Source organism: Talpa occidentalis, unplaced genomic scaffold, assembly GCF_014898055.3.
Source record: "Talpa occidentalis isolate TD23 unplaced genomic scaffold, MPIMG_talOcc4v2.1 talOcc4.6, whole genome shotgun sequence".
NCBI classification, from domain to species: domain Eukaryota; kingdom Metazoa; phylum Chordata; class Mammalia; order Eulipotyphla; family Talpidae; genus Talpa; species Talpa occidentalis.
In genome coordinates, this window is record NW_023604972.1 from 43,009,102 (window position 1) to 43,028,031 (window position 18,930).

Genomic DNA, 18,930 nt, shown 5'->3' on the forward strand with positions numbered 1-18,930 from the left:
TTCATGGAGTCAGAGCCCAGGGAAGACCTGGGCTTGTTAAGGAAGATCTTGCCAGCAGGGACATGACTCAGCCACCCAGAGGAGCAGGCAGGCGCTAGGTTTTGACATGTTGCTTTTCAGGTTGTGCATCACAACTTAACCTGAGGTGAGAGATGATTTCTCAGCTGAGAGGGAGGGATGTTAACTTGGGTTATGCCACAGAACTTACAAGAAGCATTTGACTGCAGTTGCCATGGGGGAAGTGTGGCTGCTTTGTGGGTATCGGTGAAAGTTTCGCTGTAACTATAGCCAAGATAAACAAAATGTAGGTAAAATCAATTGTTGAAGGAAATTGTCCTTGCTGAAATCTTTGACTCACTAATCAAGTAGATTATATTGACAGGAGTGATCTTTAAAGAAAAGCTGCATCAAATTGTCCCATGTGGGGAATATTGGAAATAGGTAAATAATCACGAATTCATTAATTGATAAAACCAGAAGTTATTTTATCTGCTCTATTTCTAAGAATACACACTAACCTATTTGTAATCTTCTTTATTATTTGATGTTTTGGCATCAGTTTTGAATCAGGTTTCTCTTTAAGAACAGTAATATTTTCTATCAGATACAACACAAGGGTTTCATCACCACTTACTATAATTTGGACAAAAGGAGACATAGAAACAGTCTAAATATTTCTCTTTAACTTTAATGTCAGGTTTTTTTTTTAATTTAGGTGATATTGGTTCACATCATTATTTTGTTTATTTTTATTATTAAACATTTTTGTGTGTGTGTAGAAGAACTGGGGTGTAGGCCAGAGGTGCAGGGCGGGGGGTGAGAGGATTCACCTGAGTCAGAGTAAGGAGCAGAACAGGTGGATCTACTGAAATACACTGCTGAGGGGAGCAGCTGGTGAGACAGGAGAGGTCTGATGTACGGTGTGTGGGTTAACTCCCTGGCCCGGAATCAAATTCAGGCCTTAGTGGTGATAACACTGAGACTTAACTTCTAGGGCACCACGGAGGTCCCACATCAGTATTTTAAATAGTTTCTAACATTAGATTTCAGCTGTATAACATTGTCACTCGACATCTGTTTATTTTACATTATGATTGCCACCAAAAGTCTGGTTTTGACTAGACTTTTGACTAGACATCCATCACCATACAATTGACCACCTTTACTCAGTTTACCTACTCACCTTCCCTTCTTCCTCTGGTAACCACCATTATGCTCTTGTAATCTAAGAGTTTGTTTTTATTTGTTAATTTGTTTTGTTTCTTTATCTTCTGTATATGAGAGAAACTTTATGGTATTTGTCTGTCTCTGTTTCTGAAATTTCTCCAGGCATAATACCCTCAAGGTTATCTATATCTTTGCAAACGGCAAGATTTCATCTTTTTTATAACTCAGTGGTATTCCATTGTGTGTATAGACCACATCTTTTTATGCTTTCATCCTCTATGGAATGAATAAAATCAATTGTTGAAGGAAAGTGTCCTTGCTGAAATCTTTGACTCACTAATGAAGTAGATTATATTGACAGGAGTGATGTTTAAAGAAAAGCTGCATCAGATTGTCCCATGTGGGGAATTAATCAACTTCATTAATCAACTTCTTTGTTTCCATATCTTGTTTATTTTTTTGAAAGATTTACCTATTCATGCATACAAGAGCTGGGGTACAGGCCAAAGATGCAGGGCATAAAAGGACTCACCAGAGACAGAGCGGGGAACAGAACAGGCAGACTGACGAAACACACTGCTGAGGGGAGCAGCAGCAGGTGAAACAGGATCCTGGCCTGGCCGGGGATCGAACTCATGCTGCAGAGGCTGTGGATTGCTTCATAGTGCGGTGCTCAACCCTTTGGGCCTCCAGGGAGGCCCTCCATCTTGTTTAACTTCAGATTTTTATTTCAGTAATTTCCTCCAAAGCATCAATTTGGTTTTCTGCTCTGTTTTTTTTTTTCCCCTCTGCTCTATTCTCTTCCTCCTTTCTTCTTTCTCCTTAACCTAAGCCCAGAATAAAATACAATAGTCCCTCTGTAACTGATGGCACTGTATAGTGATCAGGATTAGAACTGACATTTTTTCTTCCTACACCGCTTCTCCAACAATTCCCTGTCATCTTATATAAAAATTGCCATTTATTCTGAGAGAAGTGGCAGGAAAATCTTGTAAAAATTACAAAGACTAAGGACAGTGTAAGAGGTTTTCTATTTGGGACAACCTTGTGCCAGGCATTTTGGGTTATTTTTCATTTTTTCAGTAGTCATGATAGTAGCTCATGTTTGAGAAGTGCTTACAGTGTGCTAGGTCCTGTTTTTCACCTCTTACATCAATTATTCACTTAATTCATATGGTAACCCTATAGTGTAGGTATTATTATTATCCCCCATTTCATGGAGACACACAGAACCTCGGCATCTTGCCTGAGAGGGACTAGCAGTGGGGCACCAAAGGTTCACTAGTCAAGTGCTTGGAATTTTTACCCTCTAATATCTCCACTCTCTTCTACTTCACTTGGTTAATACTTTGGGATATGAATCAACTTCTTTTATTTTAGCCCCAGAGTATGTATAATATTAAGTTTAAAAAATATCTGAACACCAGTGTTTTTGTTTAACAGTTCTCACTTTGCACGGTTCTGATAGGCACAAATTTCAGTACTATAATTTAGCTAAATAACACCAGTTCATCAAAAAGAGGGTTCAAATTTTAATTACCATAGTGTGTTAACTGTAATGCATAAAGTGCAAACGTCAGTCTACAACTCATTTTGTAAAAATCAAGTGTGCACTGTGATCTGTGACCAGACACATCATCTCCTTCTTGGTGCGGGGTTGTGGCTCATCCAGTGTTCAGTGCAGACAACAAAGTGTGCTGTTCCATTTACTCCTTGTCTCCCATGATAAACAAAATGACATTTTAGAAAAATAGATCATGGAAAGTGAATGGATAGAACTCAAGATAGTTCATCATTGCTATTGCATTCTGAATTTATCGCAAAAAGATGAAACATGAAATATGCTGAAAGTGCAATTTGGAATACCTGACCTTAGGGTGTTGACAATGCCACTGTTCGTCACTTGAGACACTCTAGATATACAGCCGGAGGAACTTAGTGAAGATGAACATGAGAACAATGGCTGTGATGAAAAGGATAACAGTGCCCAGAGGAAGTGACATAACACTTCACTCTAAAGAAACCTCAAGAGATATTTTGTAATACTGAAAAGGCAAAACCAAAATACTGGAAGCTGTTCTACACTTAGAAAGGAAGTTAACAAGTCAAGAAGAAATAGACAAGGTGATAGCTCCACTGTAAGATAAGACCAGAAGGAGACAAGCACCACTCAAACTATTCTTGGTATGATTTTTACAAATTAGAACAACACCTTAATTCTCAGATTTCTATTGTTTTAATATGGTATACTCAATAAATATTAGTTTTGCTATTATTTTGAAAAGCCTATATAAATTATAAATCATCATGAATGCTTTTAATGTTTGACAAACATTTTTAAAGGTCATTAATCAAGGATATTTTTCCCATTGATTTTTAAGATTCTTTTGCACTGTTTCAACTTAAACAATCATTTTATGATCTTACACAACTGTAAAAATGTAAAACTCCTGTTATGTCCAATAAAATTCATGAAATTAGTGATCATATTTTTCAAATTCACGTCCAATGTCATAATCACCTCTACGACATTATCTTTCAGTTTTATTTGATTACCATTTCTCAATATTTCTGCAGATGTAGGTTGTTCAGTATTGGAGGTATTATTTGCTTAGCATCTTTCCTAGGGATTCTCATGAATGCTTTTCTTCAACATAGAATAGTCCAAGTTAGGTCTTCCCTGCAACACCATTTCTCTCTGCATGTTTTGAAGAGTTAATTGAATCTTAAAGTTATCACTAAATTGATGTGCTTTGTTGTTTTGTATTAATCCTCATTTATAGAACTCTAGATAGTTCATCATTGCTATCTCATTCTGGCAAATATTACCATTCCCCTTCAATTACTTGAACATGCCCTCCCCCCAAATTCAGACAGGAAAGAAGAAGCAGTGTTTAAAAGCCTCTGCGATAAAATTATTTTGCCTGAAAATTATAGTGCTTATTATACTATAAATAATCTCTAAAAATTTAATTTGCTATGTAGAATTTTTTAAGTTGCTTTAATCATTTTTTACTGATAGCTTTAAAAGAAAAGGTACACATTTCTGCCAAAGAAGGGTATTTTTCATCTAATGTAAAAGGAAGAGATTATGTGGTGTGACTTGTAGATTGCTTTTTCTGAATGACAAAATGAATGAAGTCATCTGTAAGCCTCGATTCAGAAACTTACAATCATACTGCCTTTGTAACAGCAATACACTGAATATATTTGGTCAACTGAACAATCTAATTATGAATGACTTCCCTGCCATTAATTCAGCTAAACTTTCTCACACTGCTAAACTATCAGACCTCATGTACAACCCATAGCTAGCACAGAAATGTTTTTATAATCTCTTGTACTTGAACTTGATGAATTCTACAAGAGCATGGTGGAATGTTCCCTCCTTATTCTTGTCCATCTCTTCTCCCTGTCTTCAATTCCTGATTACATGTCACCGTTTATTGGCCTATAGTAAAACAGGGAATAAAATATTACTGAGAAGAGAGGCCTCACTGCAAGTGCAAAGGATTGAATTTTAGGACTATGAAGCAATCTGCAGCCACTGAAGCATGAGTTCAATCCCTGGCCAGGGAGCTAACCCACAAGTTGCAGCAAATCTTACCTGTTGCACCCACTGCTCCCCTCAGCAGTCTATTTCAGTAGATCAGCCTGTTCTGCTCCCCTCTCTGTCTCTGGTGAATCCTCTCACCCTTCCCCCACACCTCTGGGCTATACTGCAGCTTTTATATGCATAAATAAATAAAATAAATCTTTAAAAAATAATAATAGTGAGAAGAACTGGTGAACAGGAAGTAAAGTAGGAGCAATGTTTAAGCACTTTTCCCAAAATCAAAATGGGGGGTGAGGTATTAATGTGTAAGAGTGATTCTCTCTGCTTACCTAAGTTATGGGATGGTAAATAGAAAAAGTAGAGATAAATCTAAAGGTACATTATATTGTTGAAGAAACTGAAAAAAATGAGGAAGCCATATTGTATGGTAAAAAATAGCTACTCTAACACAAGCTGTTTATTTATGCTATAGTTGCTTCCAAAAGTTTTGTATATTTATAATTTTACATAATTTGAGGGATAGATGCCTTAAAGCCTAAATCAGTCATTTTGCATGCTGAGTTGTGTTCAGTGAGTATATCCAGGTTTACTTCATTTTTTCTTTCTTGTTAAAATCTTAACTCATTTCCATTGTTTCACTTCTTTACCAAGGTATAGGTTATCCTGCTGTAACAAATGGGCACCAGATTACATTAATTCAAACAGGTTAGTTTAACTCTCACAAAAGTTTGTAGTTAGGAAGGCAGTTGAGGGAGCTAGCTATTTCTGCTTCATTTAGAAATACTGTCCTCATCCATCCTGTTTGCATGTTTTCATTAGGTTTTTTTTTTTTTTAAGATTTATTTATTTATTTATACAAGCACTGGGTACAGTCAGAAGCGCAGGAGGGTGAGAGGATTCACCAGAGTCAGAGCAGGGAACAGAATAGGCAGACTGATGAAATACACTGCTGAGGGGAGCAGCGGGTGTGGCAGGAGAGGTCTGCGTGCCATGTGGGACCCTTGCCAGTAGCCAGGGATCAAACCGGCTCTACAGAGGCTGTGGGCAGCTTCGCAGCCCAGTGCTCAACCGCTGCGCCACCAGGGGAGGCCCTGTTTTCATTAGTTTGATTGAACTAATGAAATACCAAAGGTTGTGTGGTTTAAACAATAAAAATTTATTTCTCACAATTCTGGAGACCAGTTTAGAGTTTAATTGTTCCTGAGGCCTTTCTCTTGACTTGTGGATGCCTGTCTTTCCCCTGTGTTTTCACACTGTCCCTGTCTGTGTCCCTGTGTGCAGGTTTGTGTCCAAATTTCCTCTTCTTATAATGATGTCAGCCATGTTGGATTAAAGAACACCCTAATGACTTCATTTTAATTTAATTACCTCTACAGTTACTTTCTGTATACAGTTATATACCGAAGTACTGGGGGATAGGACTTCTACATATGAATTTGCAGGGGCCACAGTTCAGTGCAAAACAATTTCACTTAAGCATTCATTGTTCTTCTCATCCATACAGTTTAATTTCCTTTTCATCCATGTTTTCCTCCATGGAGAAGTGAAATAAAGATGAAGGCAGGTGATCTCACCTTTAATAAAATAGAATTGGAAGCTGGTTGCATCACTTCTGCTAGCATCATAATGACATGATCATAGTCACATGGCCACTCCTAAGTAGGAGGAGAAAGCATGTGGCATCCACAGTCTCAGGATGGGAAGCCATACTTGGATTAATAAAGATCCATTCTGCACATAAGAACATAAAGATTCATCTCCTATGTGAAAAAAGAGGGATTTCTTTATTTAACAGCCACATACCATTCAATCTATCCTGACTTACCTGGTTGTGATAAGCTCAAAGATGACATCATCATTGCCTGCTTGAGTTTTAGTTAGTTTCAAAGCATGCTCCATTTATTAACTCTTTCCTATGGGGTTGGTGGGTGCAAGAATGTCAGTGAAGTTATGTGTTGGCTCAGATCTTCTTACATTGTTAACCCTTAAATCCTCACAGATAAAAGGTATCTAGATTTGCTGTAGCATTTGTGTAGATAATATAGCCCCACCTAAATGCTTCAGTTCTGGCCATTCATTTTTATTATTCAGTCATCAGTAGAGACTAGATACTTTATGACCACTTCATGCAATGTTGAAAATTATATATCAAGTCCCTTTGTGGCTTCCATTTTTATGTATCCAACTTTATGGACTTTATTTTCAATTTCTTAATCATTGTTGATGTTTTCTGTATAGCCTTTCAACTTAGCAGGCCATATCTTTATTGAACTGTGTCATGCAGTATGTTCAGGAGTTGGAAATAACAAAGGAAGTAGGTCTTGGTACCAGCCTTAGCCCAGTCACCAACAACAGGTCCTGAGTGGAAAAGACACTTGAGTTACCAGCTAAGTTACTACCTATTTTGACCTGGTGAGAAAGAGAAACCCACAAAGGGAGATCTGGCAGAAGAGTACAGATTTTCAGGATGGTCTGCTTGGAGACCAGGCTGGGATAGAGTGAAAGTGGGGATGGAGGGCCTCCCTGGTGGCATAGGCATTTGATTGCAGATCTGTGAAGCTGTCCGCAGCCCCTGCAGTACAGGTTTGATTCTGGCCAGCTGGGGAGCTACCCACATGGCGTGGCAGACCTCTCCTGTCTTGCCTGCTGCTCCCCTCAGCAGAGTATTTCAGTCAGTCTGCCTGTTCTGCTCCCCACTCTGTCTCTGGTGAATCTTCTCATTGTCGTGCACCTCTGACCTGTACCCCAGTTCTTGTACATATAAATAAATAAATATTAAAAAAAAACTGAGGATGGGGTCTCTCCCTCCTGGTGCAGCCTGGCTCACTGCTTCTCGATGCTGTGCTCATCTTGTGGGTCCTCCTGAGAGGTACTGAAAGCACTGCAGGGCACCCCTGATGCTTGCCTCAGGTACTTGAGATATGATAGTGACCTAAATAGGTAAAGTCCTTACCCACAAGTAGCTTACAGTCTGGTTGGAAAGGACACAAAATAGAATATACACAAACATATCCATGTAACATATTAGGCAGTGTTTGGTGTTGCAAAAGTAAAGGAAGATGGGAGGGATGTTTAGAGTTGTTGCATTCTTTAAAAATGCCCAGTACTTGGGGGGATTGCAATTGTATGGGGAATATAAAAATAAAATTTATTAATTAAAAAAAAAAGTTAATCTATGCACTTACAATTAGTTATGTGTGTACATGTTCCTTTGAAGCCACCAATGATATCTACTGCCCTATAGTTTGATTTTTTGTTGTTGTTGTTCAATAGCTTATCTTGGAAAAAAAAAATAAAAATAAAAATGCCCAGTACAGAAAATTGTTCTTACAGCAAAAGGACCTATAATTTGGAACTCTATCTGAGCAGAATTATTCCTCAAAATTCCAACCTAATAGTCAAAATATTAGGATGGAAGAGTGTCTGGATTCACTTAGAATTCCTATATCATTATTCTAAGAAACTGCTAGAGATGGAACTAAAACTCAGAGTTTTAGTTAGTGCTTCCAGATGTCTTGTGTGTGCATAATGCTCTCTCTTTGAAATCTGAGCATTACCTTTCATTCCCTGCTCACTATATGTTAGGTTCAACTTTTCATAAAAGGTAATGATTTGGTGTCAGGGTTTGAATCCTAGCTCTGTTGCTCAAAACAATTATGATCTTAGGTAAATCACTTTACTTCTCTGAGACTTGATTTTATCATCTGAAAAACTGAGATAAAACCTATCTTATAAAGTTGTAATGAAGAGTAAATGAAATAACCACCTCACATGAGCTAAGGTATATGACTTGCTGAGCATAATGGCTGCTAGAAAATACTGTGTGTGAGTGTGTGTACATGTCGTTCACCTTTTCTCTTCATTCTCATTACAGTACTTATTCAGAAACATACAATGTCATATATAAATTATCACCCTGTAATTCACTGCTTTTCTGGCCTTCACTTTCTTCTGGTATGGTCCAGTCTTCAACCAATAGTCCTGTAAATCAACTTCAAAGCTCTCATAGCTATCCTCATCTTCTCCAAACTCCTATGGTAGGTCTCATTCACGTTACTCATGTTTTCTCTTAATCCTCTGTAATCTTGTTCTTTTACTTTGTTGTTCTCTACTGTCAGGTAAGCTTCTTATCCTGCATTTCTTTTGTATGTCCATCTAACACCAGGTCTCAGCCCTTTTAGTCATACCATTGGTCACTTCCATGGTCATCCTCTGTACTTACAAATCTCTAGTGTTACTACTCTTTAGTTATAGAAGCAATTCCTAAAAGTTGTCTTATTGGAAACAGAAGCTCCCACTCAAGTTAGTATCAAACAATTTATTAGTCTACAACAACCCTGATCCAATAATAGTACATTCATTAGGTCATTTGTTTATTCACTCAGCGTATATTTCTCACTTAACACACCTCAAGGTAATAGGGATATAGTCGTGCACATGATAGACAAAGCCCTAGTTCTGAAGGAACTTATATTCGGTAGATTCTAGGTAAAGGTAGGATTCTTTTGAAAGTGATTTTGGCACAACTGTGCCCTACTGCATGTTCTACAATTGGAAAAAATAGGAGTAAATTACTAATTTCTATGTAAATACAACTATTTTGTACTATGTCACTTGTAAGGAACTAGAATCTGTAATACTATAGATAACCAAGTTAAAATGACTCCCCACCAACCCGGTTTTCAGTGTTAGTCATTTAATTTGATGATATGTATCTGGTAAGTTTGAGCTACTGTAGTAAGTTACCATAGTCCTGATGGTTTAAATAACAACCATTTATTTCTTATAGTTTCAGATATTGGAAGTCCAAGATTATGATGCCATAATAGTCAGATACTGATGAGAACCTTCTTACAGGTTGCAAATGGTCTACTTTTCCATGTATTCTCACATGACCTAAAGAGAGTTCTGTGTCTTTTTTATAAGGACATTAATTCCTTTAATGAAGACTGCACCCTCATCACCTAATGCCCACATTCTAGAGGTTAAGATTTTAACATATGCATTGCGGGGAGGGCACATATTCAAGATGGTTGATTAGTTTGACCCAAAATGTCATTTTGCGTGTGATAGATTAATATAAAGTAGCCCAAAAGACCATCTTTCGTGAAAGGAAGTATTGAACATGTTAGCTCAGAAGTGACCTCATCCAATTATCTTGAATAAGCTGAAGGAAATCACAAAAGCCTTTCTTGGAGAGACTAATACTAACACTGTGGGCACAGTGTCTACACAGGTCATTTCATCAAAAAGCTAGAACTGCTGATGGTCACTAAGATTCTTATCATCAGTGAGCAAACTGCTTCCATTGTTGCTTCAAATACGGACAAGATGCTCATTGTAAAATCTGAGTTCTTTGAGTTCAGGTCAACCTTTAGAAAACATTCTACAATTCTACAATTAGTAGAATGTATTTCATATTGAATAATCTCCCTTTATAAGGAAGAGTAAAAGTTGAAGCACACAATGAACAGCTGTAGGGACAAGAGAAGTACCTGATGCCTCTTCATGTCTTTCTTCTTCCCTTATACTTGTTGAAGTTTTTAATAGCTATTTCTCAGAGCTCCGTATTAGAATACAAATATGTAGAGGAGAGAAATTTTATCTCCCAGTATTTTGGTTGACTATAGCAGAGATCAAGGGTCTGGCATGAGATTTGGAGGATACTCCAGACAGCCTATTTAAGATTTACCACTTGAGGAAAATGGATTGGGAGGGAAGAAAAAGAATTGGGGAGAATGACAAGAATGTATGATGATCTTTTTTTTTTTTAATGAAGTCATGAAAGGAAATTATTTAAGTCATAATCCCTACTCCTGCCTTCCTGCCTACCAAAACAGAATTTGACAATGATAGTGACACCATCTATGGTAAGTGAGGAGGTTCCATTGTTGGGTCATAGGCAGCAGAGTTCACAGAAAGCAAATTCAGACTTTCATCAGAAGATTGATTTGCTATTTGGCTCCATTGGATGCCTTCTGAATGATATGCATGGTATTTTGGGGTATTCACATCTATCAGGCAAGTAGCTGGATATATGTACATCTGAGTTAATAAAGGTGAAAAGTAACTAAAAAAATAATGATAAAATGATTTTAAAAGTCTTAGCCATCCCACACAGATAGCATCGTAAATAGGTAAGGAAAGTTTTTATAAGTACAACCCATCTATCTAATGAAGCCAACACAATTTGTATAGGAATGTGGATCACATTATCATATTCTGTACCCCAACAGGGCATTTATCTTGTATCTCTATCCCATTACTGCCCTGCAGGGTGCCATGACAATGAGTGTCTTAATATATGTAGAAAACTTATAGAAACCCTAGGAATCAGAAGCCAGATATATGTAAGAGAAAGCATAGTAAATTGGCTCTGGGGCATCTGATTCCTTGCTGCTTTGTAAGAGTTCATTTGTGAGCCATTCACTTGGCTCATCGTGCATTTAAGTATCATTTTTATATCAACCATATAAGAAAGTGGTGTGTTTTCCATTACCTCCTGAGTCATAGTATTTCTCCAGTCCTATGCCAGTCAGGTTTTTCTGGTTGTTATTCAAGTACTTCATTTTCCTAAAGCTTGTCTCCCCTTCATTATGGTGGATATGTTTGAGAGGTCATGTCTAAATGGCCTGCATTTAGAAGCATGGGAAAATTCTCCAAGCGTTTAATTTAGACAATTAAACATGTATACCGGGAGACTGAAAGTCACATCAGAGAAACAAGACATTTTTCTTCTGCTGCTTTGCCACAGATAAGGAATCATCCCTTTCTTTTGGGGGGAAAGAATTTGGTTTCAGAAATATTTTTGTATCATTGTCAAAATCTGCCATGGATCATAGAGTACTTCTTTAGAAGTGAAAGAAAATCAGACAAAATACAAAGATAAAACAGTGTTACAGGTATTTGAGACATCAGCTCTGCTTTCTTTCTACAACCAATAATAGATTTATAAAGTATGAATGTCTTCTTTGACTTTGCCAGAATATACAATTTCCAAATCACACTAGCAAAATCAATTTTTTTTAGGTACATCTGGAAAGTCCATTATTTGGAGTCTTTTGTGTAGTATATGATGTACCAAAGCAAATATTCACTATCTGCCAAAGAATTAGTTTAGATTACTAAACCCAGGCCTGGGAACCTGGGAACTTCAAGTTTCCAGAGGAAGTAATGACACAGAACACATAAGCCAGAGACACCCTGTCATGAAGCATAGGTTGCCCGTGCCAGTGGTTAATTATCACATACTTTGTCCTTTATTCTTGCCGAAGTTGCGAAAAGGGCATTTTAATGTCCCTTATGTTGTTATTATTAATAGTATCCTTCATGAGTAATCTTTCCACACCTTGTGACCACAGGTCACCTCTGCTGTTTTTTTAAAATTATTTTTTTTTAGCACAAAAATAGAATAGCCACCTACCTTCCCCCATCATTCCTGTCATCACCTCAAAATTTAAATATGAAATAACCTCTGATCTATATTTATTATTTTTATCCTAACATGAAAAATATGGCCTTGAGTAAGTATAATGGAAATGATGACAAGTCAAACCTGTCCTAATTCTTCCCTTTAGAAATCTGAAACCCATTCCATGAACAAGTAGCTCTCCATATGGTGGACACAGGGCACACAGAACGCTGGTCATGTATGTCAGACTGTCAAAGCCTTTCTTGGTAACAATTTAATGCTGTGCAAGAACCTGAAACATGATGCCAACACACTGAATTTCTCTTTGTTTAAATTTTCTTCTGAAAGTTTGGTAGTAGTCCACATACTCCTTTCTAGTCTCTCATCTTGCAAAGCTGGCCATTTCTAAGTATATAAATAACCAGTTTCATTCACAAAAGATTTTCTAAAAATGTCCTCACCTTGAACACACCGCTAATTGCTGCCATCACCCAATCTTAAGTATCATAAACTCTCACCTCAGGGTGACACTTCCTTCCATCTCCCTAGCCTCATCTCTTTCTACTCTCAGTTTTCACCATGTGCTTGGTCAGAGTGAACATCTTTCATCTCTTCAGTTGCATCAGATTCATTGTCAAATCCATATCTCCTTTCCTTTCACTCTTCCCAATGTCTGCACTGTTTTCTTTGCCTCTAATCCCTTGGGCGTCCATAAGATCTCGAAACTTTGCTGTCACTTTCAACTCATTCTCTGACCTCATATTAAATTTCTGTCGCTTTTTGAAGTGCTTTCACAAAAACTAGAATTTATTACCATCTTAGCACACCTCACTTTTTGTTGTTACTTTTTTTTTTTTTAAAAGATTTATTTATTGATTGATTGATTGATTTATACATACAAGCACTGGGTACAGTCAGAGGCTTGGGAGGGTGAGAGAATTCACCAGAGCCAGAGCGGGGAGCAGAGCAGGCAGAGGGACCGAAGTACACTGCTGAGGGGAGCAGCGGGCGGCAGGGGAGGTCTGCGCGCCATGCGGGACCCTCCTCCGATGGCCGAGGATCGAACCGGCGCTGCAGAGGCTGCGGGCAGCCTCGCAACCCAGCGCCCAACCGCTGTGCCACCGGGGAGGCCCTGTTGTTACTTCTGTGTTTGTTCCCTTCCCTCTGTCCCAATTGATGAACCCACTTCAGTAGAAGAATGTGATAATATAGAACAGATGATTTTCCCATTTGACCTTATCCTGACTCCAAATATCTTTCCTAAATTTTTAAAATACAAGTATTGCTTTTAGGTTAATATCCAAAATGTTTAATATTTTCGGCTTGACTCTGTGGGAGCCATATTCTTTCATGTTGTTTCCTTCAATTCTTCCCCTTTGCTCCTGCCACACTGGCCTTCTTGCAGTATTTCCAAGAGTTCCCTGAGGGAAATTTCTCTCTCTCTCCATCACAGACATTGCAACCCCTGCTAAGAATGCTGTCTACCTCCCACTTCTCCATTACACCTGACAATTTTTTATTCATTCTTCATTTTTCCAGACCTGGCATAGATACATAGGTACATGGTACTCAGGCTCACTGAGCCCCTCCTAACACCAGTACGTTAAACATTTGACTTGTAGCACATTTCATAGAGGCAATCCAGTTATTATTTAGGTAATGTATTTTTAATAATATCTATCTCCCAATTAGACTATAAGCTCCAAGGCACAGGGATGATCTCCATCTTTCTCAAAAAATTTTGTCACAAATCTATGTGAGTCAATCTGTAGCATGTGTGGAAACAGTGAATAATTGAGTCAGGAAAATATGCAAGGGTTAAGAAATAATGCAAAGCAATGATATAGATCTAGATCATAAAAGATCTTAATTTCCATGACAAAGAATTGATGTTTTATCCTAGAGACAATGCAGAGTCATCAAGTGTTTCTAATCTGAAATCATCTAATTTGTGTTTTAAGGAATTAAGTCTGGCAGCAGGTCATATGGCTCTTATCGTAGAGACTGGGAAGCAAGTGACTATGACAATAGATTATAAAAAATTACTTCACATACTTTCTGTCCCTGTATGTATATCCCGTTGGTAGTGTGACTTGGTCACTCTTCATTTTCCAAGTCTATTAATTTGAGTTTGACCTGTGATTAGGATTATTAGCAACCATGATTCAAGCATTTGCACATTGGGGTTATGTGGAACGGGATTAAGAAACTTCACCCTGCAAAGTAGTCTTACTGAAGAATGGAATTTCAACTGTGTTTTAAAATGCCTCCATGGGCCTCCTTGGTGGCACAAGGGGTTAAGCACAGCACTGTGAAGCTGTCTGCAGCCTCTGCAACATGAGTTCGATCCCCAGCCGGCCATGTGGGTACCCACATGGCACAGCAGACCTCTCCTGTCTCACCCACTGCTCCTCTCAGCAGTGTACTTCGGTCAATCTGCCTGTTCTGTTCCCCACTCCGTCTCTGGTGAATCCTCTCACCCCCCCATACCTATGGCCTGTACCCCAGTTCTTCTATGCATAAATAAATAAATCTTTAAAATAAATAAATATAATGCTCCATGCTGTTGATATATAACACACTCCTCCCTGTCATTGCAAACACCTCTTAACTTCAACGGTCATTCTCAGTGATGAACACTGGAATCTTGAGGTGGAAGGAGGCTTACATAGTTGATTACATTTCTCAGGAGATTCCAACATACTCTGCATCTACAAATTGAAAATCACTCTACTAAGTTTCATGAATCAAAGAATGAGAGTTAACTCAGCCTGGGGAGTTAATAGGTGCTGGAAGTGACATTCAAACCTTTGTCTGTCCTCAATGAGAGGTTAATTGGGTGATGTAATGCTTGTTAACTTACTCTCCTCCAGTCATGATTGGGGAAGATGTTTTACAGAGGATCAACTATGTGTAGAATTTAACTCTTTTTGAGATCACTAGCTTTCAGTTTTATTAATTTATTAAAATGCCTTTGGCTTACACATGGCTAGTATCTGGGAGTATAGAATCTCCCACTTTAGGTGCAGTCACCATAGTAGACCTACCATCAACGCACCCATAGTCCACCTCCATAGTCCATCGTGCTGTCCAATTTTAGCTCATATGTCACTTCCAGTACTTCAAAAACACACTGCTTAAGACAGCCCTGAAAAGTTACACCAAATCATTAGACTAGGGAATTTCTTTTTAAGCATTGGCATCTGTGCCCATTGGCTTCAGCCAATGGTAATTCCTCACGTTCTTTAAAAATTACTTCCATATCCTGATTCCTTTTGTACATAGACAAATAGTAATATATTAATACTAACTAGCTGTAGATAAACTTAAAGTTCTCTCTCAGACACAGATGCAAAAGTAATAGAGACCTTAAGTGTTTTTAAATCAGATTCTTCAGTCTGCTTCTCATGAATGTGTGCAAACTTAATTTTCACATCTGCCTAGTTTACTTCAAAGATAAAAATATTTGAAACGTATATTTGAATAACCAGGTGTGTTCACAGTGATATCATAAACTTCTGCCTAGTGAGTAATTAACAAGATTCCATTGATGCAACTAAATGTTTATGAGTGCCTAGATCAGATGAAGAACCATTACCTATCACATAGTCTAAGACTATGAAGTGATGGGCAGGACAAGATAAATACGTGTTAGTTTCTACCAGTAAAGTGTGCAAAAATGCAGACACTGAGCTACACATTTCAGGCAGGTTTTATTTCATGCGATTGCTCATTCCCATTCACTCTTTCTCAATCCAAACCCTACTTTTTGAGCCAAAAATATGCAACAATAAGCATGTTGAGAAAAACATAATTTGGAAGAGGAGGGTCAATGAGTAGAACAGTGGTTTATCTGATCTGACACTCAGGAATAAAGCAACTCCTACTGCTAAGCCTGCTGTGTAATTTGAAGTGCTGGGTGTGATTCAACGATGATGAGCTATGAGTACACGTTGTAAAAATGGAGGAAAATTACATATTAGAACTTTGTCCACTTTGCTGCTTTTTTTCAGAATATGCTTCTAACCCCTTGAGAACAGTGAGTTAATTTTTGCCACATTAGCCTTTTGGGAACTTTTTTATTTGTCCTGGTCATATAAAGTTGTATTATTGTGGGTGGTATTATGGAAATTTAGAATGTTTCAGACCTGGCTGTGAATTATGTCTCTGTCATGTAGGAGAGTGGTAAGTCACTGTCACCTCAATGAGCCACACTTTCCTTGTCTACCAAAATGCAACAATAATTAAGTACAAATTATTCAAATAACATATAAAGTTCTTGGCAGGTAATTGGGTACTTAAGTGATAGAAACTATGATTTTTACTATTTATCCTTATGCACCTAATTCTAAGTCACTTCATCTCAAAGTTGAAAGCCAAATTATATAGAAATGATTAAATACCCACAATACATATTCTGATACAGCCAATTTTATCCACCTTTTGGTTATGGACTAAAACCTTTTGTTTTTCATTGAAGTTTGTACTTAATTTTTAATTAACCACATTATTCAGTGGCCTTCTATTTTTATCTATTAATATTTCATAGTGCTTGGCAAATATGTGGGTTTTTTTAGCGATTTATTTATTTATGCATATAAGAACTGGGGTACAGGCCAGAGGTGTGGGGGGGTGAGAGGATTCACCAGAGACAGAGTGGGGAACAGAACAGGCAGATTGACTGAAATACACTGCTGAGGGGAGCAGGAGGTGAATCAGGAGGTCTGGCTGGGGATCTAATGCATGCTGCAGTGGCTGTGAATAGCTTTGGAGGTTGCATCTTAACCCATTGTGCCACCAGGGAGGCCCCAGTTTTTATATCAATGTGGATAGTATAGTATAGTACATTTCTTCTAGCAGCCTGCTGACATTTTTATAGGCGTTACTCCCCCAATCCTAAAGAAAAAGTTCTGGAAAGTGTTCCTGATACTAGCAAGTCAGTTTATTGAAAAGTGAAAAATGCGCTTGTTACTCTTAAGCAAAATAAGTAGTTTATAGTTTTCAGTACATTAACTTGAACAAAATTGACCTGATGTTTGCATCCAGACTAAAGCACAGGAGTACATTTTGGCAACTTGATTTAGATTTTAAATTCTAAGAGCTATTTAGTTTACTTTACCAAAATTTAGTGAATTCTACCCTGTGGATGGAGAAATTCTAAGATTGGAAATAATAACTAAAAGCACCACAAGTTCTGGTTTTTGCTTTCTAGGTACTGGTGTCTAGTTAAGGGAACAGACAGAGCAACATGCTCAGTCCCATGTGGACTTAAGAATAAAGTTTCTGAAACATTAATGGTAGAACTTTTCATTGGAGTTTGTAAGGATAACTTTTTGAGAGAACTGTTTATAAATGGGTAACATTTTGTTAATTTTTAAAGACTGACAAGACATTTCTTATTCTTATAGGTAGCAGCATTCCAGATCGAGAAAATAACTAGAACAAAGGGAAAATCTGGTAGTTCATAGCTTTTGATATTCATGACTTAGTGTAGTATTTATCCAGCACAGAGTATGTTGGATGCATGTGGTAAAGGAATGTGTATTGAGGCTTTTCAAAAACTTAAAGATTACCTTCTAAATATTTGATTTTTTTTTTCTCATTACATGCCATGAGAAGATTCATTCATAGCTGGAATTTTTGTTATATCTTAAAGCTTATTTATTTAAGTCAAAGAATGTTTGTTTTCCCATGATTTAAAAATATTTATTGCCATGCACTAACTACTACACTTCAAATAAGGTAAACATAAATTTTACAAACCGTGTTTCAATAAACATAAATTTTACAAATCATATTTCAGTCAACATAAACTTTATAAACCATATTTCAAGAAGGCAATATAAAGTATACAAAAATAATATTTAAGATCTAAGAAATAACTGTAGGTTTGTAGATTCTGATTCATGTAGAAGTGTGCATGAGCAAACTTGTAAAAAGCAATACATCTAAATAATATGATAGTAACATCAGATTATGCACTAAAAATGTATTGTCTAGGCTAACTTTGTAAAACAAAGTCTACCTGGGAAAACTTTATTGTTCTTCACATGGTGAAGTACTCAACCCACCCCAACTCATCCAATATTGCAGGGAGTTATTCACCTGTAATATTATAGTGTGAAAACCTTAAGTGAAACTTGCTGAAGGTTTTCATTGAGCATATTCACTAACTAAGAAGTCTTCCTATCTTGGAACAGGTACATGTGTATATTCCCAGTCATTCAAATATGTGTAATGATTTGTTTCAGTCTTGCATTGGAATGTATTATCCACACATACATGATGCTATTGTTATAAGAATATTCCAATTGAACAAATAGTTTGTGCCAAAATGTCTTTATATCCTGTCTTCACTTGACAGCCAACATCATATAGCTTTGATGCAGTTAACTGGAATTACAGTTAGTTGGTTAAATCACAGATTATAGAACTTCATCCTTTAAAACTGAGTTGCACAGAGATTCAGCTTACTGTGTTAGCCTCATTTTGTTCTTTCTGTTCACATCAGATATAAACATGTGTGTGTGTTATGGTCTATGTCATTTTAAAAATGATTTGGGATTATAGAGTTATATATGTAGTGTGGAAAGTCCACTATTGTCTGTTAAACTAAAAATGTCACCTTAGACTGATGTGGCTCTAATGGAAGCAAACCAAAATTGAAGCCTTAAAATGAGTGAAGGTTTCAAAATCAATACCCAGGAGTAAGCTTGAAAACTAACACTTGAAAGCTGACCATGGAACTGGAAGCATCCTGAGCAGGAGAGGGTTCAGATAGGGTGAGGACAAGAAG

The 18,930-nt window shown here is 37.4% G+C and overlaps 1 protein-coding gene across 3 annotated transcripts in view; it reads left to right on the forward strand.

Annotated features, from left to right (window-relative positions):
* Nucleotides 1-18,930, forward strand: part of MTHFD2L (methylenetetrahydrofolate dehydrogenase (NADP+ dependent) 2 like) — a 97,052-nt gene that overhangs the window by 76,404 nt on the left and 1,718 nt on the right. The window lies entirely within an intron of this gene.